This window comes from Chelonia mydas, chromosome 9, assembly GCF_015237465.2.
Source record: "Chelonia mydas isolate rCheMyd1 chromosome 9, rCheMyd1.pri.v2, whole genome shotgun sequence".
Taxonomy (NCBI): domain Eukaryota; kingdom Metazoa; phylum Chordata; order Testudines; family Cheloniidae; genus Chelonia; species Chelonia mydas.
In genome coordinates, this window is record NC_057855.1 from 99,287,540 (window position 1) to 99,314,435 (window position 26,896).

At 48.3% G+C, this 26,896-nt stretch overlaps 1 long non-coding RNA gene across 1 annotated transcript; it reads left to right on the forward strand.

The window, feature by feature from the left end:
- Window positions 1-2,690: 2,690 nt before the first annotated feature.
- LOC122461590 lies at window positions 2,691-26,616 on the forward strand. Its single transcript, XR_006283571.1, has 2 exons — window positions 2,691-2,781; window positions 26,274-26,616. It is a non-coding gene; the product is annotated as an uncharacterized LOC122461590 (long non-coding RNA).
- Window positions 26,617-26,896: the final 280 nt, after the last annotated feature.

The window sequence follows — 26,896 nt, forward strand, 5'->3', positions numbered from 1 at the left end:
ATTTATCTGAGCATAGCTCAAATAAATTTGTTCGTCTCTAAGGTGCCACAAGTCCTCCTTTTCTTTTTTAGTAACATCATAGAATCCTGGAAATGTAGGCCCGGAAAAGACCTCAGTAGGTCATCTAGTCCAGCCCCCTGCACGGAGGTAGGGCTAAAATACAAGTACGAGAGAAGTAGGATTTTACTAAAAGTAAATGAAATGAGAAAACGGACAATGCACATGTCATAAGAGACCATGATAACCAGCTGAGAGTGGCATCTATGTAATATCTTTGTGAGGTCTGTCTGATATGGTCGTGTATAAGAGAGCTTCTTTAAGGTCAAGAGGATCCCAGATGTGAGGAGGGGGTGCTCCGGAGAAAAGGTAACCCAAGGCTGTGCAGTCTGTGGAAAGGGCAGACGACTGCTGAACACATTAGAAGAATGGTAAGAGGATGTGTCCAGAAATCAAGTGGAAATGGGCTTCTTACATCCTTGCACGCATTGAGGTCAGTGGCAAAATCGCCGCTGGCTTCAAAGGGTGCAATATTGGTCCCGTTACTGTGCTTTACAACATCTTTTTTTTTTTTTCCTACCACTTTATTTTCTGTAATTATTCACAACTTTTCCAGCACTCGAGATTGTTTGTCCAAGAGCTGTAATACTAAATAATAATATAATAAAAAAACCTGCATTAAGGTTATCCGATAAAGAGAACAATTAAAGTGGCATGCTGCATAGATTAATGAGCCTGCACTGGTGGGGTGGTCTTTTTTTTTTTTTTTTTTTCTTTTTGTTTCCCCAACTGCAGAAAGCACAGAAAAATCTGAGTAATGTTTTGGTGCTGCAGCAAATAGGATTCACCTCCTGTTAGAAACATTTCCCTGAATAGTTCTGGACACTTGCCTACTTACAAACAACTTCTTACAGAGAGATCTAAAAGAGCCTGATCGAGCAAGCCTGAGTCATAGGAAGAACTGTTACCCGCTCAAGTTAATAAGACCACTGGTGGAAGGATGGATTACTCAGGAAAGTAAGGCTTGCAAGGTCAGTCCATTGTATTGTTGGATGGTTATTACAGCGGGCTGGCTCTCAGTCGCTGCACGTTCACTTGCTCTACTGAAAGCTAAGTAAGTGGTGGGTCATGTCATGGGACTTGTCAATAAAAATGAATGGTATTGTGAAATCACCAGTGCCTTCTGTTTGTTCTGCTTGTGTAAGATAAGCTGATTATTGACATCGGGGCTGCCCAGGTTTCACGCAGTCTATAGTCTGCAGTCAGACTGTTGTTTCTCAAAAAATATGCTCTTGTTTCCCCCCATTGGAGCCTGGATGCAGCAGAGAAGTCACAGTGTCATTCCAAAAGGACAGAGAGCAAGGCAGAGTTGTGTGCGCCGCAGAACCCTGATAGACTTTAAAACGAAGAGGAGTCCTTGTGGCACTTTAAAAACCTTTAAAAGGAAGAGCTTCTGGAGGAGTCACTGACCTCTGGGGCATTCACCATGTAGGAGAGTAGGTGACTGAAGCCTTTATTTGTAGCTCACATCTACAGGCTGAACTTTCCTCCTTCCTAGCCACAGGGTCCCAAATCGGTATTTACACTGAGACAAAGCAGCTTTGGGAGTTTTCCCTCCGTCTTCACTTTGCCTGACCACATGATCCCCTCTAAGCCCAGCCATCTCTGCTTTTGGTGGCTTGCATCCGCACTCACTTCTTCCAGCGTGGGGAGCTGACAAATGGCTATCTCCAAAGCACAAGCCTCTGAGATCTCATGTCTAGAGAGCAGCATGTGGGGAAGGGGCAGGAACCAGTGGCCAGCACATTCTGGATCAATAAACCAAGCTGCAAACTGGGGTAAAATATAGTCACTACTCATTATGCTTGTGTAGAGACCTCGGAGTCCTTGTCATGCACTAGTGCTCCACCGAGCTAGGAGCTGTACAAACATGGAACCCGAAGTGGTTGCTTCCAAGTTAACATTTCACATGCAGCAACTTGGTCATTGTTGTGAGTTGAAATTACGCCTCTATCCTCTTATTGTTAAAGTGCTGATCACATGCACAGCGCTGGGCAACACAGCCCCGAAATGAGTCTTAAGGAAGGATGCGAAGGAGGAAAGCCAGGGGGTTGGCCAAGTGGGACTGGGCCGTGTTCCATACAAATGGTGGAGCACAGAGCCAGAAGAGGAAGTTGTGGGGGGGGGGGGGAAGGGTTGTCTGAGGCTGGCATTGCTGGGGAACCAAAGGAAATGTGACACAAAAAGAGTCTAAGCTAGACTGAATTAGAGCTGTGTAGGGCTTTAAAAGAGAGGACATGTAATTTAAACTCAATGCAGCATGAAGTCAGAAGTTATATCCCTGAGGAAGCCAGGAGTGTCTATGAAATGCTTTCACATAACTAGCTCTGCAACATGGCAGATGAAACCAGATTCAATATCTTGCTCAGAGAATCTCTGAACAATGCACATGTCCCACTTCCTAAAGAGTCCGCAAGACTGCTCTGCTCCATCAGGAAAATAATGGAAAGAAGAAATGTGAAATGCACCAAAACCATGGCCCTAGGACCACCTTCCTTTGTAATTCCCTGACTGATTCTCGCTACAACCCTGGTTGCCTTTTACAGGGTTTCTTTCCCCCACAGCATCCTTTCTGTGGGCTGGCCCTTTAAATTTGATAAAGGCATGCAGCTGCAGCCCTAAAGGGGTTATTTTGCAACTAGCTGCTGCTTACTGCCCATCATCTCTTAACTCCTGCCGGGTTTCCCTCGCCTATTCCTGAGAATAATGGTGCACATCTCACAGGTGGGTTGTAGTCAGAGTAGACAAAGGAGTTAGTGGCCGTATTTTGGGTGGCCTGGAGGTGGGGGGCAATGTGAGAATCAGGGTGGTCAGAGAGGAGGTCACAGCAGTCAAGACAGGAGATGATCAAAACATAGGTTTTGTCTTCACTGCTACAAAGGTGGGTGTGGGCTAGGGTTATAACAAAATCGCTAACACAAGACAGTTATCTCCTGGTAATATTCTAATGGGCGAGTGTGTTTCCTATCTCATACAAAGACATGGTGAGAGCAGTCCAATGCCACAGAATGTGATAACCTCCATTTCCTCTCTCAGCCTCTGTCTGCCTTCCCCTAGCTCAGCCCCGCTGAAATGAGGTCTAACAGGGCTGGCTAGGGGTAATGAACAGGATTAATCCTGTATGTGATGGAAAGCAGGAAGGGGGGTGTGGAGGAGAGATATCAGGACAAGTTCTCTTATTGCTTTGGAATTTTTATGCCCTAAAAGTAAACTTTGTTTTTTTAAGTGGATTTGGTGGTAATTGTTCTGGAATTTGTTCTGGTTATTGTCCTGGAATCTATGACAAAGTGTGATTATTTGCCACAAAGTAATCTGTGAGTTTCTCTTTCCCTTTCTCTGTAGTTCCTCCTTGTCTCTACTTTCTTTTGGCCTTCATCTTTCTTTCTTTCTCTATCCCTCTCCTCATCCCTTTACTTCTTCTTTCGCTTTATTAATGCTGGCACAGTCGTTGCTCCGCTTCAGGGGTGGAGTAGCACTCCAAACTCCCAACCAGCTCTCAGCCTCTGCGATCCCCGCAGGGTGGAAGAGGGCATTCTTGCAAGCCTAGAGCTGGGGAGACAGCCTGGATGAGTGCCGGTGCTAATAAACATGGAACCACTGGTGACTTCATAAGGCAGGAAAATCATAGAGCAAGATAAAACATGTAATTCAAAGCCAATAAGGTGATTTTCAGATAACCCTTTTTTGTAAATAAACTTTCCTTATCTTTATAAATATATGCTTATATCCAATATTACACACGCTCACGTGTGTGTGTGTGTGTGTGTCCATTTCTATGGGCAGCAATAATTGGGATGAAATTCTGCACCCACAATTTTGGCATTTAAGTAACCAAAATACTTGTGATGCCAAATAAGGGTTTCTCTACACAGGGAACAAACTATTCAGCAATAGCTATTCTGGAATAGCTCCCTTTGTGGACACACTATTCTGGAATAATTACTCTGTGTTGGAAGCTCACTAATTGGCTGAATGATGGGAGGCCCTACCCTGGAACGTTTGTTTGTCTGTTTGAATGTACTGCAATCACTTTTGAATGCCACATTCGATTAATTCCAAAATTAAGTGAACATTCTAAGCATCAGTAGGTAGAGCCCGACTGATTTGGGTGAAAACCAGACACCTGGAAGGGAGAGATGGGGGGACACGGCACCCTTGGCAAATGGCTAGCAGATGCAGCAACGTCAACCACCTCTGTAATTGTGGATAGATCAAAGAACCAGTCGATGCCACTTTCCAGCATAATAACACCCCCTGTTTCAACTCTGCCCGTCCTCCCAATACTATTTAACAAGTGGGCATCCTGAATGACTTATTTTCTGACAGAGAAAGAGGGCTGGGGGAAGGAAGGGAGGAATAGGTGGCCGCACACAGCTCCTGGCATGGTGGGGGCGAATGAGGGACCTTGGTGTGAGAGGAGGGGAGGATGTGAGAGACACAGTATCCCTGGCAGGAGGCGAATGAGGACCCTGGAATGGGGGTAAAAAAGGGGAATTGGGTACACACCGAGCTCCTGCCATGGTGGGGAGGATGGGGAGAGGGAGACGATGATATGGGGAGAGAGGGACATAGGGGACACACATGCTGTTCTGGAGCGTGAAATCACACCTGTAGGTCGCACAGCACAGCGAGATGCACAAAGTAAAAACGTGATGTCGGATGCGTGCTGCTGAAACCTTTTTTGCAGCAAACTCGTACGAATCAGGTGTCACTCTGGTCCTAGGGGAATCCTGGGAGAAAAAGATTGCTTTCCCCTGAGATCTCAAAGGGAAATTCTGGTTGTCCGAGCCCCCCCTGAGCAATGGTGAATCAGCGAGCTTTGCGACGTCCCCTCTCCATGGGCCCGTCCTGCAGCCCAAAGGTTGTAGTAGTGGCTAAGGCTGCTCCAAGACCTAGAAGATGCACCTATCCCCAAACGCCTCGCGTCTTCCCCTTTCCAAGCCCCATCCCCTCTGCACAGTGGTGTGAATGAACCTGTGTGACAGCATTGCTCAGGTTGCACAGTGCACAGAGGGTCTTGACCCAAGGGATGGGAGTTTTCTCCAGCCTGTGCCCTGGCCACGTGTTGTGGAACTTACTGCTCTGGTTCTGCTTAGCCCTTGATGTTTTATCTCCAATCGATTTAAATGTATTGAAAATAAAATGCTCCACAGGTTCCTCAGGCAAGACGCTCAGTAGACCAGGTACAGTTCCTAGGTTGTTGCCATTCTCAGCTGTTGACTGTGTTATTCATTTGCATGAGGCTGGGGATTTGTAACTCTCTGAATACCTCCCTTGTAATGAAGACTAACCAGTAGTAAGATTCTCTCGATGTTTTCCTTTGCCAGCTCCCTTTTTAAAAAGGAATGCAAAGAGGGCAGCTGGGCCAGTACATTTGCTTCCTGGTTTACTTTTTGGTAACATTTCCATGATTATTTCCAATGCTGCCTAAAGTCATTATAACTGTCCCATCTTACGCCTCTTAAGCTGGCAATGTGTACCCAATGGGTAAGCTTGGCGTCATGTTTCCTATAAGGGAAGAGTTCAGTGCAAGCAATCCCACCAAAACCCGTAACCATTTACCATAAAACCTGTCTCCAAATTCTAAGCACAAGTTCTAACATCCTGCTGGGTGTGGCTGCTGGTTTGCAACACAAAAATGGAACCGCGCAAAACCTGACCACGCCCAGAAAGAGGGCGTGGCTTCAGGAAGGCATGCGGGAGGCCACAGAGCAAAATTTGAGTAACCTGCGGGCTGGCCTGTTACTCAAGTGGAAATTTTTCAGGTGCTGACTGAGGACAGTGTGTGGCCCCAGGTGTGGGTTGGGTGTTTGGCAACTGAAGAAATTGCGTGAGGAGGAGAGTGTAGCTTTGCAGATGATTCTTTATGGGTTCATGACTCATTTGTATGTTTCATAGAAAGTGGATACGATTGGTGTTGCAAGACATTTGTAATAATCGGGAGAAACTTCCTGAGCTATAGTTTTGTGACTTCGGCATGGGGCAGCCTTTGGTGCCGATGCTACGCTGTCATTTCACATTCCTGTTTGACAAGAAGCCTGAGAGTCCTACCAGTGCAGTCCACACAAACAAACACACCACTTACTGACAAAGCGCAGTAAACGGCTTGTAAAAATGTCTCAGGGCTGCATAAAGAAGGAACTTCTCCCAGAATTCCATCCGACCGTTTCCATTCATGTCTGATCAGGGTCTGCAGCCAATAGAAAGGTATTAATAGCTGCAACGTGGCTTAAAGAACAGAAGAAGAAAATCCTGTAGCTTTTCTTTTTGTGGGTTTGGCATAGAGAGAGTTGGAAAGTGAGTTGAGGATGTCCTAAGAGTTCTGCTTGGAACCAGGGATGCTGAGGAGGGTCCTGTCTTAAAACCACAGAAATTAGGGATTAAAAAAGACCAACTAGCTAGCGGTTCTCGGATGTTCTCATTCTGGGGATCTCTGTGATCCCCGTCCCACCTAGCCTGGATTGAGTCAGGACCCTCATCTCATTTAGCCACGTGGGAAGGGCAAGGTGGCCAAGTCCCAGGGTATTCCCAGCCCTCCCCAGTGTAGGATTGTCTCCTTCAGTGTAAGTTCTCGTGCCATTCTGCTTTCACAGAGCTCAGTCTCTGTGCTTCTCTCTTGTCTAATCCGTGCAGCCGTTCGGCTGTGTGACTCACAGCCACAGCAGTGCATGATGCCAAGGAAACACTCAGGCATTGCTTTGAGAAATTTCCCCAAAGTTTTCAGCCTGGTTCTTTTCCCCCAGGGGATTCTGAAGCAGGTGAAGCAAAGGCGGTAGCACCCGGAGCCGCTCTGCCAAGGAGGTGGGTGGAGACTTGGGGCACAAGGCTGGCACGTGGGCCCTGGGTCTCCGCACCATTGGCCTCAGATGCCTGTAAATCCCTTCTGATTTCCACTTAGAGACAGCACTGTAATCACTGCCCCTCCTCTGATGCTGGGCTCTGACTCCTCAAAGGCAGGGCCTCCCTCTTTCCCGGGGATTCCTATGCCACTGCTCACGGGGCAGGTGTGGCAAGGCTGGGCCCTGCGTGGCGCTGGGAAGACATACCTACCTATAGCATTTGGGAGTGGAGAAAAGGGCGTTTTGCTTTTGGACACCTTCCTGTAATTACCGGAGTAACAAAACGTCCGGTCTCGCTGGGTGCAATGCAGCAAGTGTCCAGGGCTCCTGTGGCCCGCTGTGGCTTGGTCAGTCCCGATGTGTGCGTTCAGCCAGGCGCAGCCTCCTAGCTGGCCCTCCTGGTGACAGGGAGAAGCCCGACCATATCGTTAACACCGCATAACCCCTCCCACTGTAACCTGAACGAGCCAGAGACACTCAGTCTCATTTATTTTCACTTGACCATTTCCCTCACAGACCTGTCGCCTTCAGTCCAGGCTGAATTCCCAGCCTGACTCCTGACTGACTGTCCCTCATTTACCACTGGCTCCCACCGCCGAGTGTGCCCGGATATCTGCCTTCATCCCCCACTTGGTCCATTTTCAAACAAGCATCTTTGTGCTTTCTTCTCCGCTGCCCAGGAACCACTTCCTTGTCCTCCCAGAAAATCCTTCTGAAATCTCTCCTTCCCCAGCATGCCTGCGAAACACTTGACAACCATGAGAAAGCTGGAGTGTGGATGCCACTGCCCAGGGTCATGCCAGCTGGTATTGCCTCATTGTTTCCTTATGCTCCCCTGCCTGTTTGAATCCACCTGCTGCTTCTCATCTGACACCTAGATTGTCGGTGCTGTGGGGCAGACTGTCTTTTTGTCCTGTGTTCATACAGCACCCTGCACAGAAGGGTCCTGGTCCGTGACTGGGGCTATGGGTGTCACGGCGATGCGCATGATAGTAACAATAATAGGATGCACTGAAGGGTGATGGGCTGGGGGAAATGTGAGGGTAACTCAAAGCTGGTTTGTTTTCTGAGGGCAGACCTCAGGGTTTCACAATTTCAGGTTTCACAAGGAAATGTCCAGGCAGCTCTAGTTCTTACCTCAGGCTGATGACCTGATGCCAGAAAGAAGCCTCCTCTCCCCTGCCTGGGGTGATACACTCAGCACTCTTGGTCACCTGGGTGAAGAAAAGGCCTTTCTTCAAAGGACTTGACCTTTGACATAAGTTTAAAAAAAAAACCTTGAAAAACAGGCCAGCCAAACTCTCTGCTGCTTGATCCCTAGGTAGGTGTGGAGATTACTATTCTCAAGCCAGCAGAATGCCACATGAGAGCTAACAGAAGTTTCAGGGAGGAATTAGTCAGATACAACTGCTGACACAATATATGGCAGAGAAAGTAATCCAAGCCTACGCAGCTACCAAACGGGGGCCCCAGCTGTCGACTTGAGTGCCAACAGAGCAAGAGCAGGAGAGGGGTAAAGACCAAATGAAGCACACCTGTTGCAACAGGAATGGCTCGGGGTCAATATTCATTTACACGCATACACAACTTGATTTGCAACTTAATTGCCATTATTAAAAGTAAGCTATAAAACACAGGAGAAGTTGTGTTCTTTCCTTGCTTCTCTTACGAAGTCCACATTTCCTGGAGGACTGATGAAGTGCCCTATCACTTTCACATCGGCAGATGCTGGCACTGGGGGGATGGAATAAAGACCGTCATTTTTGTCACATGATAGAACAAGCACACTATTGAAAGCAGCAGATACAGTGCAAGTGGGAGGTACCATTGTTGACAGTCATTTTTCTATGGCATTAAAATAGCTCTTTGAGGCTCCAGTCAGGACCCCTGTTATGTGGGGCCATGGGCAAGGACAAAGGAAAAAGACAGTCCATCCCCAAAGAGCTCACAGTCCAGGGCCCATGAGCTCCATGCAGGTGACCCACTGTGCCTGCACAGAGCCCCTGTGACTTGAGCGGAGCCCCGGGGGTCTGTAGGGGGCTGCCTGCTGGTGCTAGACTGGGGGCATAGGTTAATGGCAAGAGGTGGATGAATCTAACAAAGAGAGGGGCAGGGAGGAGTTTGATTGAAGCAAAGTGAGCAGGGCCAATAGATCCAATGCACCGTCTAAGGATTGGTGCTCCCCTCCCCTCACGCAGGTGGAGAGCTGCGAGACCTGACACCACGGGGCACAGAAATATGGAATGGTTTCAGAGGGGCAGCCGTGTTAGTCTGTATCAGCAAAAACAACGAGGAGTCCTTGTGGCACCTTAGAGACTAACAGGTTTATTTGGGCATAAGCTTTCATGGGCTAAAACCCACTTCATCAGATGCCTGGAGTGGAAAATACAGTAGCAGGTATAAATACATAGTACATGAAAAGATGGGAGTTGCCTTACCAAGTAGGGGGCCAGCCTATGAGACAATTCAATTAACAGTAGGATACCAAAGGAGGAAAAATCACTTTTGTAGTGGTAATGAGAGTGGCCCATTTCAAACAGTTGACAAGAAGGTATGAGTATCAGCAGGGGGAAACTAGTTTTTGTAGTGACCCAACCACTCCCAGTCTTTTTTCAGGCCTAATTTGATGGTGTCCAGTTTGCAAATTAATTCCAGTTCTGCCGTTTCTCGTTGGAATCTGTTTTTGAAGTTTTTTTGTTGAAGAATGGTCACTTTTAAGTCTGTTCTTGTCAATTGTTATTGTTGATGTCGCTGCACCGCTCCTCCTCCCCAGCAGCAGCTCCACACAGCTGGGGCTCTCTGATATGGGACGGGAGTGCTCTGGGGTCATGTCCGGAGAGCAGCCAGGGGTAGCCTGACTTGAGCAAGACACATGCTCCCAAAGGCTGGAGGCCAGCAGAGCAGCAGTTAACCTGGCAAGAAAACTTCGGGCTCCTCGCAGTGGGGGTGGGGGTTGGTCCCAAGATCTGTGTGATCAGGAGGAGGCAAGATCTCCAAACTCCGCCGGGCCCCTGTCGCCTCCTGCCAGGGGTGGTGGTGCCAGGAGAACTTTACTGAGCTCTCCTCCCCTACTGAACCACCTCCTGTGGGTATGTTCATGGAAGGGCCATTCTGGGTCACGGAGCTGCCCCTGCATTTCCTCCCAGAGCCTGCTGTTCTGTAGAGTTCACACCCTTAAAGTCTTATGCAAACATTCACTCCGTTTAATTGTGTGGCCTGTGCTATCTCCCCTGTGAGAGGGCGGTTATCTCCAGTGCACAGAGTGTGCCAGCTCCCACAGAAAGCTGAGTCGGTTTATGGCTTTGTGGATGAGCAGTATCTCGTGTGACCTGCTCGGACCCAAAGCATACATTGGCGGGGAGAGGAATGTAAACGAGCAATGCTCGAGGAGCAGGGACATTCTTTCTGAGATGAGAATATTAAACAAGTCAGAGATGCCAGCGTTAGTAGCCCTTCCACACTGCCGAGCGCTGCTCCGAATGAACGAGGCAGCCCAAACATTTTACAGCCCTGGTAGATATTTACAGAGGATTACGGGCACATGATAAGTGTTTGCCCTCATACAAAGAGGTGCCGGGAAATGGTATGACATGAATTGCAGGAAATAATAGTGGAACAAAGAATTCAGAACAACTATTCTGCTTTCCCAGTGAGGTCTGGTAAAGGACAGAGATTGATTCTCATAAGCGTATGAGTCCTGCAGCGTTAGGCTGGTCACAGCAAACATCCTCCGGAGCAATGTACAAAGAGCTAGTACTGTGCAATGTCGCACATTATCTCAGAGGAGTTTTGACAGCCATTCCTGACTACCATCCACAGCAGGAACTAACTGTACCCTCGCAGGTGCGCACCTTCCCCTTTCAATAGCGAGGTGTGGGAAGGGGAGGGAATGGTTCACTCAGAATCCACTTCCCCATCCTTCTCTGGGAGATGCTCTTTGATAATTATTCATCAGATCCTTTATTCTCTCTGTCATCCCGCAGCTTATTGTGAAATGAAAGGAGAGAGCCGTGCTAATGCACGATGATCGTACAGCGCCCTTCGCTGGTGCATGGCCATTTTCCTGTTGGCTTTATATGAAAGTCTGGTTTCTCTTTCGGGGGTCAGGTACATCTTCTCCCACTGAAATAAACCAGGAACAAGGACTAGCATTTGAAATGCTTGTTGCCTACCGTGCCCACAGCAAGCATGGCAACAGAGTCATTCAGAGGCAAACTGTGGCTCTTTTATGCTTGTGCAAAGTGAGTGGAGGGAGAAGATCCAGAAAACCCTTTCATCCTCTTGTGCATGTGCCCAAACCCAGACAGGATATGGGTGCTTGCACCCCGTGTGCAGGGAGATGGCAGGCTCGGGCAGCCTCCTCGGGCATCTCCCATTGAAAGGAGTGGGACTGTGGGGGCCGTCATCCCATCCCTCTGCACCCACGGGTGCTCAGAGGCAGGCACTGGGGGGAGCCAATCTGGCTCCCTTTTAAAGACTTCCCAGTCCGGACCAACACTGCAAAGGTGATGCCTCCAGCCACCACGGTATCTAGCCTGGTCATGTAACTAATCCATACGCACTAATCTCACATGGGCCTAGAAAAGCAGATGCCATAAATCTTAGTAACACCCCATGGGCATAGGAATGTGCACTGGGCCATTCTTGCTTCCATGTGCCTGTCGTCCATTCCTTGAACATCCAAAGACTCCCATTGAGTTGCAGATTGTTGGATTTTTCTAATTAGTAAGTGAGCAAATAGGGATATTCCATCTCTGAACATGCCGCGGTTGCGTATCCGGGCACCCCGGCTTTCCTTATAATTGGCTGAGATACTGCCAGTAAATGTGCTTGGCAATCTTTGCGTCAGTGAACGACTTTCTCCAAAGGACTCTGCTGTGTGATCTTTGCTAAGGAGAGGGAGGAAACAACACTGTTAAACGGTTGTGACTAGAGCCACCTTATTATGGCAGCACCGAGCTCGGGGCAGCTGGGAGCCGCCTCTTTGGGGAAGTGCCCCCGAGAGCAGAGCAGGGTGATTTGCTGAAATATGTGTTTTCAGTCAACCTGAATTTGACATGAATTGTATCAGCCATTCTCCAAACAGCCAGAGGAGGAGGTGGAGCCCCTGCTACCCTACCAGCCTTACCCCTTGATCTGTAGCTGAGAGGTTGGGGCACTCACCTCAGATTTGGGAGATGCAGGTTCAAATCCCCGTTTGAGCACAGACCCCCAACAGGCTTCTTTGAGCCTCTGGAAAAGTCAGATTCGGTTCAACCCCAACACAAATTTCTTTTTCAATTTTTCAGGACTGCCACCAAACCAAAAAAATCAATGATTTTCCCAACTCTCCTTGGGAGTCAATACCCTGTTTGTCAGCCACTGCTGTGCATCTCTGCTGGTGGCCAGAGAACCTAGTGCCAACCGAATGGGTCAACGTCGATAAGTCGGGCCCCTTACCTCATTCAAGCCTGTCGCTTGGCTGTAGTGAGCAGTGCAGAAGGTCTGCGGACAACCCAGCAACGTTCCCCTGTGACTGCAAACCTCAGCCTTAGAATCATAGAAGATCAGGGTTGGAAGGGACCTCAGGTGGTCATCGAGTCCAACCCCCTGCTCAAAGCAGGACCAATCCCCAACTAAGCACCGCCCATTCCTTCCCTTTGCAGAGCTGAACATCACTTCACCCGGCTGGATGTCAGTCCAATGCTCTGTGGCATCAAGGACAAGGTTTCCTATCTTGAGATGGTGGCAAGGCTGAAGGTCTTTGTAATGTGAGGGGGAAAGTAGACGTCTTGTAATGATTTGTGTTGGAAAGAGAGCTGGAGTTAAGGTTACTGTGATCTGTGACTGCTAGCAGCAAATATCTCCAATGGCCAGTGACGGGACACAAGATGGGAAGGGACTTACTACAGAGAATCTTTCCCACGTGTCTGGCTGGTGGGTCTCACCCAGATGGTCAGGGTCCCACTGATCGCCATATTTGAAGTCAGGAAGGAATCAGGAACCAGGAATCAGCCCTGGGACTCAGCACCAGACACAGACCAGAAGGTTCCCATTGGCTTTGTCACTGTAATGGCCGACACTGACCCTGTTGTTCGGGCAATGTCAGATGTACTAATAATACCCAGCTCTTTATAGCCCTTCCCTCAGCAGATCGCCAAGCGCTTTACCCGGTCAGGACCATTATCCCCATTTCACAGAAACTGAGTCTCCTGTAGGGGAAGTGGCTTGCCCAAGGACATCAGGCAGAGCAGTGGCCAAGCCAGGAACAGAACTCGGTCTCCTGGGTCCCAGCCCAGTGCCCTCGTCTCCTAGGCCACACTCCCTCCCTGTTCACGCCCAACTGACTTTTTTCAACTTTTTGGAAATGCCAGCGAACCAAGGAATCGGTTGCCCACACAGCGCTAGTCACAGCAACGCTAAATGCCCCCAAAGCGGGGCAGAGAGGAGCAGGTGGCGGGAGGGGTTGTGGCCTCAGCACCCCTCCCCCCCCGTTCCACACCAGCTCGTGGACTGCAATCAAGGGAGAGCAAAGACGACTCTCCCCGGGGTTCCTGGTAGCACTCGAACTTGCTGGCGTGAGTGTCCTGCAGGCAGGGTGCAGCCAGACGTGCAATGTCTCTTTGTGCCCCCCCCCCCCCCGCCCTGTGACCCTGACTGAGGGCTCGTCTATGCCCACCGCTGCCCTGGTGCAGTTGTGCGGCTGGAGCACGTCCGTGAAGATGTCGCCTGCACCGACGGGAGCGATTCCACCTCCCGGAGAAGCTCTCCCGACAGAGTGCTGTCTGCACCGGAGGCTAGGACGCTCCGACTGCTTCGCTCAGGACAGTTAACCTGATGGAAGCTCCTCGTGCAGACCAAGCCTGACAGAGCTGCAGCAGTGCTCGGGAAAGCTGGCCGTAGAAACCGGCACCTCTGCTGAAACAGCTGAATCTTGCAGTAGGGAATTCTGCAGATGGGGCTTTACTGTGTTACCCATTCCCCCCGCCCTGGCATGCAGACTGGGAAGTGGTGCTCTGCATGCTGCCCTGGCGGAGCTGACCGCAGTATATGGTTCTTTGCCCTGAGTTCTGAAATTAACTGTCACCCTTCCAGTGAGGAAACAAGAGCAGTTCAGGGGAACCTTTGATTGCAAACAGCTTTGGAGAGGGTTTATTTTTATTTGCTTGTAAGTAGGTTGTAAAGACGAGGGATGGGAATGAAAGGAACGAGGCTAGCTGTTTAGGCAGAGGACCGTCCTGCTGCATTTTCTGACTGAATAGCTTCCGAACGTTGACGGGAACATATGTTTCCCTTTCCAGAAGACAAAGAGAAACACCGTCACCCAGCTGAGCTCAGACAGGATTCTCAGTGTCTCAGGACCTGGGAGACAATCCCGCAGCTGTCGCAGAGAATAGTGTCTCCATAACGCAGTAAGGAGCTGTTTTTCTAGGAGGCAATGCTCTCTCTGTGAGGCAGAGAACAGCCCCAGGGGGTCACCAGGAGCCACAGAGCCGGAGCAGGCTGGGGCTGATGAACCCACCACTACACAGAGCCACTGGCTGGCCCTGCCCCTCAGACTGGGCACACAGAGGGCACGGGGCTACTGTGACGCTCCAGCACATGGCCACTTACTCAGCTTCTGTACAGCAGCCTGCAAGATGCTGAGGGGTCATGAGTGCCCTGAGCTCCCTTCCTGCTGCCCAGCACCTGGCAGGAGGCTCTGAGCAGGAAGGGCGGCCCTGGAGCGCTCCTGTCTTGCAAAGTGTTGTCCCACCTACTCTGAACAGGAGCACAGCGCTTCTCACCCCTGCTCTGTGGAGCCGGGCATCGTAGTAGAAGGCGCTGTCTGTGGTGGTCCACAGGCCCATTACCACACAGACAGACTGGGAGGGGAAGCACTCGGTAACGGGAGCGTCTTCTCACTCTGAGCAAAATGGGATCTGTGAGAACCTCAGCTCCAGTAAGGGCCAATGGGCTGATGAGAAACTTTTCCTGGTGGAATCTTGCTTTATGATTCTCTCTCAACAAATAAGGAGGATATCCTCTGTTAATGGCACTTTCTGACTCAGTGATTTGCAATGTTGTTTTATCTTAAAAACAAACCAAGGAAATTGTATGGGGAAAAAAAGTTTGTGAGAGACGAGGGGGCTCAGCCCACTTCCCAAGAAATCCTACATGCCCTCTGCAAGGCTGGATACCTGAAAATCCAGAGCCATCAGTGCTTAGGATGCATGCTGAAATGCTCTTTGGGTAGCTTTGGCAAAGGGATTTCCCCTGCTAATTGCTTCCACTCTCGGATGGAAATGCAATTAAAAGCCGGAGGAAGTAAGCAAGAGACAACAGCGCTGTCTTTGTTGCAGATATGACAGAACTCATATTAGTTTGACCTGTACCTTGGACCAAATCCACAGCAGAACAAAGGAAGCCAGACTAATACCCTTCTAAATAAATACACAAAATCTCCGCAGCCTCTGTTAGCACCGGAGACTCTTTGATGAGGTAAATCATAGCTCTTCGAGTCACTTGTGTACCTCAGATACTAGCAGCCCTTATGAAGCACTTACCTCTAATCTTTGGCAACCATAAGACATGAGCTAATATCTGAATTAGGGTCCTAGAGAAAAGGGGGACGGGAAGAGAAACCATCGCAGGTGATTTGTCTACCTATTTGCTCTGCACCAATACACACAGGAGGAGAGTCCCAAAGGCACTTAAGCTCCCAACTCCCAATGACAGACATAATTCCCGCAAGGTCCTCTGTGGGGAGAAGTGTGGGGCAAGCCATGGGGCTGTGCCACCTGGGTGTGCGAGGGGAGAGAGGCGCTTGGGAGGAGGATGCCTTTTCTGCCAGCAAGCAGTAAGACAGAGTCTCTCTGGGAAGCACGAGGAAGAGACTTGGGTTCCCACCAGGAATGTGCTTGTGTGTCTCGAAGGCAAATCCAATCCTTTGGGGACTAGCCTGCAGGATGCATGTCTGTGCTGGCCACGGGCGCACGCTGCACCACCTCAGAGCAGCAGCAAATGGTGCCTCGCATCACATTTCCTTGGCCAGGCTCAGCCATCCTACCTTGCAAGGGCAGGACCTAGCGTCGGCCCGATTTCCATCGGAGGTACTTACCTGGCCTGGAGTGTCTGAGCACCTCCCAACCCTGAATGTATTTATCTCCCCAGCCCCTGGGAGGCAGAGCAGGGCTCTTATCTCCACTGTATGGGGGAGGAACCCAGGCCCAGAGAAGCTAAATGACTTGCCCATGGTCATCCAGGAAGCCTGTAGCAGAGCAGGGACTTGAGCCCTGGTCTCCCAAGCCCTAGGCTAGCATTGTAACCTCCTTTCTTCATGCATCTCTTTGCCATAGGATCGGGAACTTGGCCTCTGGCTAAGTAGCTACCACACTTCACTCCTGGCGATTACCGGCAAGTCGCAGAAGCTAACTCTGAATCCCCCTGAAATTGTCATTGGCTGCACTTCTGTTCAGTGTAAAGGGGTGAGGGAAATGAAGACAGATGCGGATGGATTGAGTCTAGAATGGCTGTGCTGTAACACCGCCCCTCCAGGGGGGCCTGCTGCAGGCCCTTGGTCATGTTGCTATTCCTACAAGCTGCTGAGGGAGCGAGCCAGCAGGTGTGGCGTGTTCATTTAGCACCTAGGAGCAGGCTGGCGTTGAGATGCTTTCTGCTTTCGGGCCCCAATAGTCAGGAGAGATTTGGAGCCCTTCTGAGGCTGTGATCTGCAGCCAAATATTAACACTGCCCTCCTCCCAGCACCGAATACCTCTCCCCGCACCTCCACCTCCTCAGTCTGAGGTGTCTCGGACAGACCTTCACCGGCCGTCGCTGGGGTTTGCCCCTGTCTGTGGGCTCTCCAAGCACCGTCTTGCCTACTCAGCCAGCCACCACATTTAGAGCAGGAAAGGTGGCAGCTCCCACTGCCCGCTAGCACTGTGGACTCAGCGCCACGGACTATCCTGGGCAGCTGGGCAGCACCCCCAGCTCCTTGCTGCTGAGGCGGGCGGGGCGCCCCTGGCAGAGACAGACGACAAACACCAGTGAGACGAATAGTGTCGACGTGCGGGACGTTCGGCCAACAGAGTGTGTGATTTGCTGCCCTGGCTCAGAGGGCCTGTAGGTGTTGCAGTCACAACACAGACTTTATTTTTGTTTAAGCTGTACCCAGTGCCTCCCTTTGGAGTAACGACCATCTTGCTGCCCAGAGCAGCCGGGCGCATACTGTGCACAACTGCTTCAGTCAAGAGCTTTGAGGGCCGGATCCTCCTCTCACACTGGTGCAAACCAGGAGTAAGTCAGTGGAGCATTACGAGGGTAAAGCAAGTGAGTGAGGTGAGGATCAGGCCCTGAAGTCCAGCTGAGTCCAAGATCCTTTTGTTATGATTCACTTTCCCCAAATATTCCAGTGAACAAGTTTGTTGGCAAGACTGTCATGCAAACAGCCCCACAGGTTCCCAGAAAGCTCATCCAGAGCTTGTGGACGTGAGCGTTCCCACTGGCTGTCTGATTCGAGACGCCGCACCCTTCCAGATGGCGCGACACAAACGTACCACGGGACCTGTGCATCCAATCAAACGAAGCACCCCACCTCGAACATCAAATGTCAAAGAGTTGAAGCAGCAAACTGCCCGCAGATAATCTAGTGAGCATGATTTTTTCAGTGAAGACGATTTAGAAAGAAATTTCAACAAGCAAATAAATGTGAGAAAAATGGAAGCTGCCAGTGAACAAACCACAGACAAAAAGGGAAGGAAAGTTAGACTAAATTATTCAGCCATCTCTGTTATCTGGTCCTTTTAATAGAATCATTGAATACCAGGGTTGGAAGGGACCTCAGGAGGTCATCTAGTCCCACCCCCTGCTCAAAGCAGGACCAACCCCAACTAAATCATCCCAGCCAGGGCTTTGTCAAGACGGGCTTTCAAAACTTCAAAGGAAGGAGATTCCACCACCTCCCTAGGGAACCCATTCCAGTGCTTCACCACCCTCCTAGTGAAAATGTTTTTCCTAATATCCAACCTAAACCTCCCCCACTGCAACTTGAGACCATTACTCCTCGATCTGTCATCTGCTACCACTGAGAACAGTCTAGATCCAGCCTCTTTGGAACCCCCTTTCAGGCAGTTGAAAGCAGCTATCAAATCCCCCCTCATTCTTCTCTTCCGCAGACTAAACAATCCCAGTTCCCTCAGCCTCTCCTCATAAGTCATGTGTTCCAGTCCCCTAATCATTTTTGTTGCCCTCCACTGGACGTTTTCCAATTTTTCCACATCCTTCTTTCCTTTGGGAAGCTCAGTAGGGTGCCATTTTAAAACTGCGACACTCACCCCACATAATCATGTCATGACCTTAGGTACTTCACTGTTCATTCCACTATGCATCTTGAATTCTTCTGCACTTCTAATGTGTAAGGTTGTCATTAACAGAGTCATTAAGAGTTGGTCCAATATTTTATTTGGTCCTTACTTTCACTGATCCTGGGAACTGATGTTGTTACATGCAGTTCATCCCTGCAACTATAAAGAAATTCAGTTACAAATGAATTCCTTGGCCTGTTTTTTCCTTGGCAGTCTATTCACATTCCTTAGAATGCAGCAAAATTTCCCAGCTTCCATATTGAATTGAACAGATACTAAGTCAGTGTTGCATTTAACTTTGTTAGACTATAAATTTGTCTGGAATTCCTGTGCATTGTATAAATCAGGGGTATTATTTTATGTTGAATGGCTCTCTCCCAGCTGCTATGTTTTGTGAGAGTTAAATAACCATTTTCTAGACTTTTGTTATGGGCATTTTATGAGTAATATAGCTAAACTATATGAGGCTATCATGTGATATATATATTCTAAAACCAAAAGAGAGAAGAAGAAAAAAAAGAAGTCCCTCATTTAGCATATCTCTGTGACAGATGTGGCAATTTCCTGCAATATCCTTTAAAAGTCTTATTGAATTAAGTGTCAGTATCTTTGGGGTCCATTGTATTAAATGCACAGGTTCCATATTCTTCTGGGCCAGGATTATGTGTGACCTCTTTAGGGAGGAGATGGGCTCTGAACCCTTGAAAGCATTATGAACTTCAGAGGACTGTATTGAACAGTGAGCCAGGCAAGAATGGACAAACCGTGTCAAGGGGTTTGCCAGGGTCATCTCTAAGGGCAGGTGAATGCCAGTTTCCCCCCTCCCCCAGTCATGCACAAAACCAGCCTTTTGAAGCTATGCCATGAGAAGAAGGCCCTTGTCTGCTGACTACCTGTTCCCAGAGTCTCAAGATCAAAGGCTCAAGCTGTCTAAAGGAAAGACTGACCTATGGGTAGGGTGTGAGTTCTGAGCTAGGCTGTTGTGAACTTGTAACCACAGAAACCCCTTGATGGTGTTCGATGTACTGACTCCTACCTGAGATTGAAGTTGGAGGGTGAGCTCTGGTAAGCTTATTAGCATGATACGTTTATGAAGGGGATGGTATGACAGGATTGCCTACAATGGTGTGTGGTCCATCGGCGACAGCCAGTAGCAAAAATCCCCAATGGCCGGAGACTGGACACTAGATGGGGAGGGCGCTGAATTACTACAGAGAATTCTTTCCAGGTGTCCACCTCGTGGGTCTTTCCCACATGCTCAAGGTCTAACTCATCACCATATTTGGGGGCGGAAAGGATTGGCACAGACCCTGGTGGGGGGTTCGCCTTCCTCTGCAGCATGGGGCATGGGTCACTTACAGGTTTAAACTAGTGTCAGTGGTGGACTCTCTGTAATTTAAACCATGATTTGAGGACGTCAGTAACTCTGCCAGAGGTTAGGGGTCTATTACAGGAGTGGATGGGTAATGTTCTGTGGCCTGCGATGTACGGGAGGTCAGACCACATGATCATGATGGTCCCTTCTGCCCTTAGAGTCTGTGAGTCTGAATCTATCCATGTAGGCTCTTTTGTTGTTTATAATATGTTTTCTCTGTAATGCTTTCACCTTAAGAATAAATGTGCTTTCGTAGAAGCTGTGTGGTGACGTGTGACTGCTGGAAATTACAGTTGGTCATGGCCTTGGGAGAGAAAGCAAGGCGCATTCACCAGCCTCTTTAGGCAGTCTGGCTTGCTGGAGATATCACAGTGCAGGCAGGGAACTGTGCCACATGGAAATATTCCTGGTCAGGGGGGAGAGAGAAAGGCCAGGAGCCTGGAGCTGGGTGCCTTTGAGGGACCGTGGAGAGGGAATACAGGTGCAAGTGCCCTGAACAGTGACAATCTCTATAGCAGGGTATCTGTGATAAAAATTTATTTGAGCATAAGCTTTCGTGAGCTACAACTCACTTCATCGGATGCATACTGTGGAAAACATGTATCCGATGAAGTGAGCTGTAGCTCACGAAAGCTTATGCTCAAATAAATTGGTTAGTCTCTAAGGTGCCACAAGTCCTCCTTTTCTTTTTTTGCGAATACAGACTAACACGGCTGTTACTCTGAAACCTGTGATAAAAATATAGTTTTTGGTTAGAGTCAAAGCGAACATCAGCATGCTCAGCCCAGAGCCACAGTGTGTAATAGGAGTAGCAGGCTTAGAGCACAGTTACAGTGGGCATGAAGCATGAATATGGCCTACTTAACCCAACTGGAGACATTGCACCAGCATTTGACGTACTCTATCATGTTCGTTTGAGACAGCGGCTTGTACAATACGTTATTGTTTTGAATGCTGCAATAATACTGTGCACACCAGCTTCGTGCAGGCTGGGAAATGAGACTGTAATCCTTCTGTCTTGCTATGGATCTCATAACAAGCATCAGCCCCTCGGCTGGTATGTGACTATGGAAGTGGCATGTGAATGTCCCCAGGGATATAAGTGCTTTAAAGAGCTTTTGTTCAGTTGTGCATTTATGCCACATGACAATTCCTGGTTCGTGTCTCCTGGGCGCACGCGGGCTGCGGCACTCAGCAAAGTGAAACAAAAGCAGACATGCAATAATTTCATCGTGACGCTGGGGGTGGGGTCGGCAGCCATCGTCCTGACTATGTGGGAACTGGAATCATGCCTGACTTGGAAGGCCCAACAACAGACACGAACACCAGAACAGAGTTCACATCGGATCGCCAGCACTGCAGACAAACAAACATTTGAAATGGGGCAGGTGTCGCTATGTCTCTCAGAGTGGGGCGACAACCCTGCTCGTGTTGCTGCCTATGAAGATGATAGTCATTGTGCAATGGCGGGGGTGGGGCTCTGTGCTTTCCTTACTTATGTGCAGTCGTTCTCGTAAGCAAACTAGGGAAATGCAGCCTACATGAAATTACCATAAGGCTGGTGCAAGACCATGCTCAAAAAGCAGTTGTCAATGGTTTGCTGTTAACCTGGGAGACTGTATCTAGTGGGGTCCACAGCCATCAGTCCTGGGTCCAGCACTATCCAAAATGTTCATTGATGAATTGGATAAGGGAGTGGAGAATATGCTTATAAAAATTGCAGATGATTCCAGGCTGGGAGGGGTTTCAAGCACTTTGGAGGACAGGATTCAAACTCAAAACAACCTTGACAAATTGGAGAATTGGCTTCAATTCAACAGGATGAAATTCAATAAGGTGAAAAATATTTCATTTAGGAAGGAAATATTCAATGCATGACTACAAAATGGGAAATAAATAGGTAGGTGATGAAAAAGGATCTGGGGGTTATAGTGGATCACAAATTGAAAGTGAGTCAACCGTGCAGCTTAGAAATGTTCAGAGTCAAACAGAGATTTAGCCTGGAAATTTGTATCAAGCAGAATGGGAGTCACCCAGCTAAACCCCCACTCACTGCGCTGATGGAATTCCCCCTTGAGTCAGCCATTCCAATATCATTTTGCGTTCTGATTTATTGTCTCAGTAGAGCTCTGTTGTGGTGCATAGTCTGGATATGGAAGTGGCACTTGTGGATGGAATTCATTCCTCAGCTTTTCTATGATTTGCTTTGTGAAACCTTTAAACCCATAAAGCAAATTATAGCCTCATTTTCATGCCTCATGAAAAGATGGCATGAAGCAAGCTTACACGAGTTACCAAATGTGTATATTTAGAAGACAATCTGTACCCAGTTTGGGGAAAGTGCAGGCCAAGCTGTTCATGAAATAATGCCCTGAATCATTTGTGCTGAAGTTTTGGCTATGGTTTACTAAACTTAGCAATAGAGTAATGGTTTCCCAGATGCTCTTTCTGCTCCAATTTTTGAGCAGCCATTCCCCTTTAGCGTTCCAGAATTATATCCCCGTGCTCTGAACAATTTGTTCTGCAAGGATGTGAAGAAAGAGGAAATTGACCGCCAGGCTCCTGTCTATCCATTCAAAATCATTGTTAGACTGTTGTTTTTCCTCTTTTCCTTCAGGGCAGATACATTGAAAGAAGTTCTGGCTACAGCCAACTGGTCTTACACATGGAATGGGCAGTTGTTTGTATCATGTGAGTGGCAGAAAAGCTATGCTTTGTGATGTTGAGCCATAGTTGCCCCAGTAGGCTGAATTGTTCCAGAGCCTTCCGAAGCTTTGATTGTTTTTTCCTACTTTGTCAGCTTGAGTTGTAACGCAGACAGGTTGTAAATCAGTTAGTGTTCTCAGAGTGGAGTTTTTCCTTTGCAGAAGTGGGACGTGTGCGTTTGTCTATGTGTGTGCACAAGAAGAGACAGAGACTGATGTTATGGAAAAGAGTGCTGTAGCCCAGGAGGAGCAAAGGAAATCTGTGCTGTAGTTTTTGGATTTGTTCATCCTGCGTTTCTCTTTATTTTTCTGCCAAAGTCTATTTGAAATGTCTGACTCTACAATTTTCTGTGGTGAAAACAAGGCTCCGAAGATCTCATAAGCATTTGAGTGCTGTGCAGTTTGGACAAACTGTGCCCCTCCTTTATGTTTATACCTCAGGTGCACAGAGGAGCTCAGAAGTTCTTTGCCCAGGGTGTCCTACAACAGCAATTGTCAACCTTTTCCAAGGGGCACCATGGTGAAGGGCAGCTTTGCAGAATTGTTTTCATTTTCCTCAGATTTGGTTTTGTACAAAGGTTGGGAAAGTTCACAGAAATCACTGTGACAAATGTAAGGAGACAACAGTTAGGGATGAGGCCCCCGACCTTGCATTCATTGCCGAAAGCTGGCCGGACTGGGTTCGGCACCGTTGGTTCCAGCTGGGGATCTGGTGCAGCAACAGTTGACTGGGGATAAGCAGAGAGGTGGTGAGGCTGTGCTGTTTACATCCAGTCTGAAATGCAGGAAGCCTCCAATCCCAAAGCCGAAGAGAACAGTGTGCTCGCTTGTTGTGGGGTTAAGTCCTGGCTGGCGTTCGGATATCAATTCCACATTGCAGTGCAAAGTCCCTGTGGGAGCTGATGAAGTTCCTCACCACAGAGGCTGAGAGTGGTGGGCGACCTTATCCACCTGGATAAGAAATCCAGAGAGACAGCTGTGGATTTTATGGCCAGGTGATTATTGGCTCGACTTGCCCCACTGGTCAGAGTCTTGACCTGGAGTTTGGCAGCTGGAAACTGGATCACTGTCTTGGACTAACAATTATCTCCCGTATTTCGAGGTTGGGGAGCATCTAGGCTTTTGGGGAGAGGGCTCTGTTTTTGTGGTCCACCTCAAAGGCTAATGGAACCAGAATATTCCTAGGGGCCTGGAGGGAATATGCTGTTCCTCCAACAGGGCATTCTACCGATGGTTTGGTAGGACTTATCCCGTAATCGTCAGCAGTGCAATGGCCCCCCTCGTGCCCTCTTCTCTGGCTCCACCCTAATAGGTCACTTCTTTGGTGTACTGCTGACCGATGATGCAGGAGGCAGCGTGGCAAGTGTACCAGTAGTATAAGCCTTGAGCTGGAAAGGAGGAGACAGTATAAGTTTGTGGAGTCAGATCTTGTTGACCCTGGTCAGTCTGGGAACAGCACCAAGGCTGCACAGGGACGATGGAGGAGAGCTTCCCCTAGCGACAGATAGAGCTGAAGGACCAGGTTCTCTGGACTGGGCAAGCTGCACTTGGCACAAGTCCAAGAGGGTCAGAGCTCGACCCTGGATCCAATGGGACTTTTGTGACCATGATTTGGCCCGTTGATCTTTCCCAGGTACAAATCTGGCCCTTCTGCCTGAGACGTCACCCAGATCCAAAGCTGTCTTCTGACTACGTTGGAGTTTTAACTGAAAGCCCCTTGGCAGTGCACATACAGTCCCTTTATCTACCTCTGCTTGTAGTTCTCCTTCAGAATCCGGTTTTGCTACTTTCAGTTACTGCGGGCGGATTAACCACCCAGACTGCTCTCATCGTACGGCTCGGAAATGCATCGGGTCCAACACAGGTTTCCCCAGCCTCGCAGGGGAGCTGGAACACTTTGTATAGCAGGAGTGCTGAGAGCCACTGTAAACCCTGTATGTGATGGAAACCACTTCAAGCCAGGGGGTGCGGCAGCATCCTTGGCCCCCCCGGTTCCAGCTCCTATGCTGAACACTGTAAATGGTTGGTTCCTGCCGTGAAAGAAACAGATTTTTCCTTTTCCGTGTCACACGTGCGGTCATCTCTGAAATGGCTGAGGAATCCCATCGACGCACTCGTCATATGAAAAGCTTTTAAGTTGCGTTTGAGAAAAGCTGTCTCCTTGTAGGACTCTTTCAATGCACTCTAACAAGTATCATTTTATTTCCATTCCCTGCATCATTTATGTAATTAAAATTGGCATCTGAACAATAAACACAAATGCTGGTCAGTGATCCAGTCCCTGGTAAGCAGGTCTGTAGGCATTTACCTTCTTAGCTCAATAGAAGGAGAGGTAGACACGCATTGAAATCCTTGTACAATAAGGAGAGCAATAACACACCCTACAACGTACACAGCATGTTATTCATTGGACAAGCATCAGGGGAGTGGCTGTGTTAGTCTGGACCTGTAAAAGCGGAAAAGAGTCCTGTGGCCCCTTACAGACAAACAGCCGTACTGGAGCGTGAGCTTTCGTGGGTGAACACCCACTTCGTCATTGGACAGTGTCGCAGAGTGAGTGGCCCCTTTAAAAGCAGCTGGACTGATCACCTGCTGCCCAATAGGGTTTAAGGGAAGGCACCGGGGCCTTATAAAGGGGAGACAGCTGTAGGTGGCAGGTAGATGGCTGCAGACACTGCAGGGAGAAGGCACCAGTAGGGAAGACTCCAGGCAAGAGGAGTTGGGAGGGCACGAAGACAGACCTCAGCGGGGAGGGGCTAGGCCCAGTTTGAGGCTGGGGTGAGACATAAGGCTGAGTTTTCTTTTGAAAGATTTTGTGCAGCATTTAATAAGCTGGACCCCAGAAGTTCTAAATATCTAGCTTGTGGACTTTTTAGGGTCCTTAGGGAAGGGGAAACTAAGTTCAGGGTTGCCAAGCTCCACCTGGCCAGAAGCCCTTAAGCCCATGGTACTTCATAGTGAACATTACCACTAAGTTGAGATTTCATGTGCTAGATAACCCGAGCACTGGGCAGGGATCAGATCACTCGTGTGACTGTGGAATTAGTAAATAAGCATCGGCACAGAAGGGCCTATTGTTGTCTTTGCCACTCGAGAGTAATGGAGACCAAGATGAAGCAGAGGGGGATCTGTTCTAGAGTGCCTTGGGGTTCTCATGGCACCAGGATGCAAAGAACAGCCCAAGGATCAGTAGAGGATAAAGGTGGTCTTGCTGGTCCTGAAACAAAGGTCTAGCTGGGAAACTCAGGGAACTATGACATTATGCTAATAGGAGAGACCGTAGCAGATGCTAATCGTAGAATCATAGAATATCAGGGTTGGAAGGGACCTCAGGAGGTCATCTAGTCCAACCCCCTGCTCAAAGCAGGACCAATCCCCAACTAATAGGAGAGACTGTAGCAGATAACAATATTAAAGCAGGCGAGGTAATTTCCACAGCATCAGTATGGGAGTCCTAGGAAGAAAAGAGCTTTTAGAACAATGTTTTTCATCCTACGTTTCCAAGGAGTTTTTAAAAAAATGTTTTAATAATACTTAGCTCTTGTGTACATCTCAAAGCACTGTACCAAGGAAGTGGCTTGCCCAAGGTAACCCAGCAGCCTGGAATAGAACCCATGTCTTCTGAGTCTTAGACCAATGCTCCAACCACTAGGAAACCCTGCCTCCCTTATATTTAACAGCATCCAAAATGTCCTTCTAATAGTGTGAGATCCAAAGCGTAACTGAAAGCAACAGCATGCCCTTTAATCACAGAATCCTGACACTTCTACCATTCTTGTTAGAAACATCATGTTAATGAAATAAAATTGTATTAAAAGGCTTTTATTACTGAAATATGGTTTGCATTGAGTACAAACGGAACGCATTGGTTTCCTTAGTACCATGTGCACTGAATTCCTCTTTAGTTTATATTCAAAGCTATTTGAAGAGAAACTGTCAATTCTATTACACAATTATGATATTTTTTTCTTAGATACCATCTGGACTGGGCAAACTTTGAAGGCATAAAAAATATGCAACAGGATCATATGAAGACAATGTGACTGCAAAAGAACAACCAGCCACACATGTGAAAACAATAATGCCTTGTTCCATGACTACAGTGTGGCTACATGCTGTTAGGCAAGTGGGTTATGATAACAGTTTATAGAGGGCCGTTGTTAAAAATAAATATGTAATGTAGTGTAAAATAGGGATCTCAAACACCCAGCTGCATATGTAACATCCAACTACCTGTAGGAAAAATATGGCCCATTTAATATTCAAAAAATGGCAGTTAAGTCTTTGATACCACACCATAATACACACACAGAGCTCTACTGAAATAAAAAATGAAAGAGAGGAAAGGAGACTTTGCCCTTTAACCATATAGGATCTTCCCCAGGGTACTGTTAAATATTTGCAACCCCGAGATTTAAATCCTGGGCAGACAAATCTGTATTAAAAATGCTGACACCATTTTTTAAAAGTCTGTTTATAGTATTATCATTTCATTTCTTGTTGCAAATGAGACAAACAGAGCATGGCAAGTAAAAAGAAGAAAACCCACAGCTAAGTGCGTTATACCCTGCTGAGTGTGTAGAACACTTCAGAACT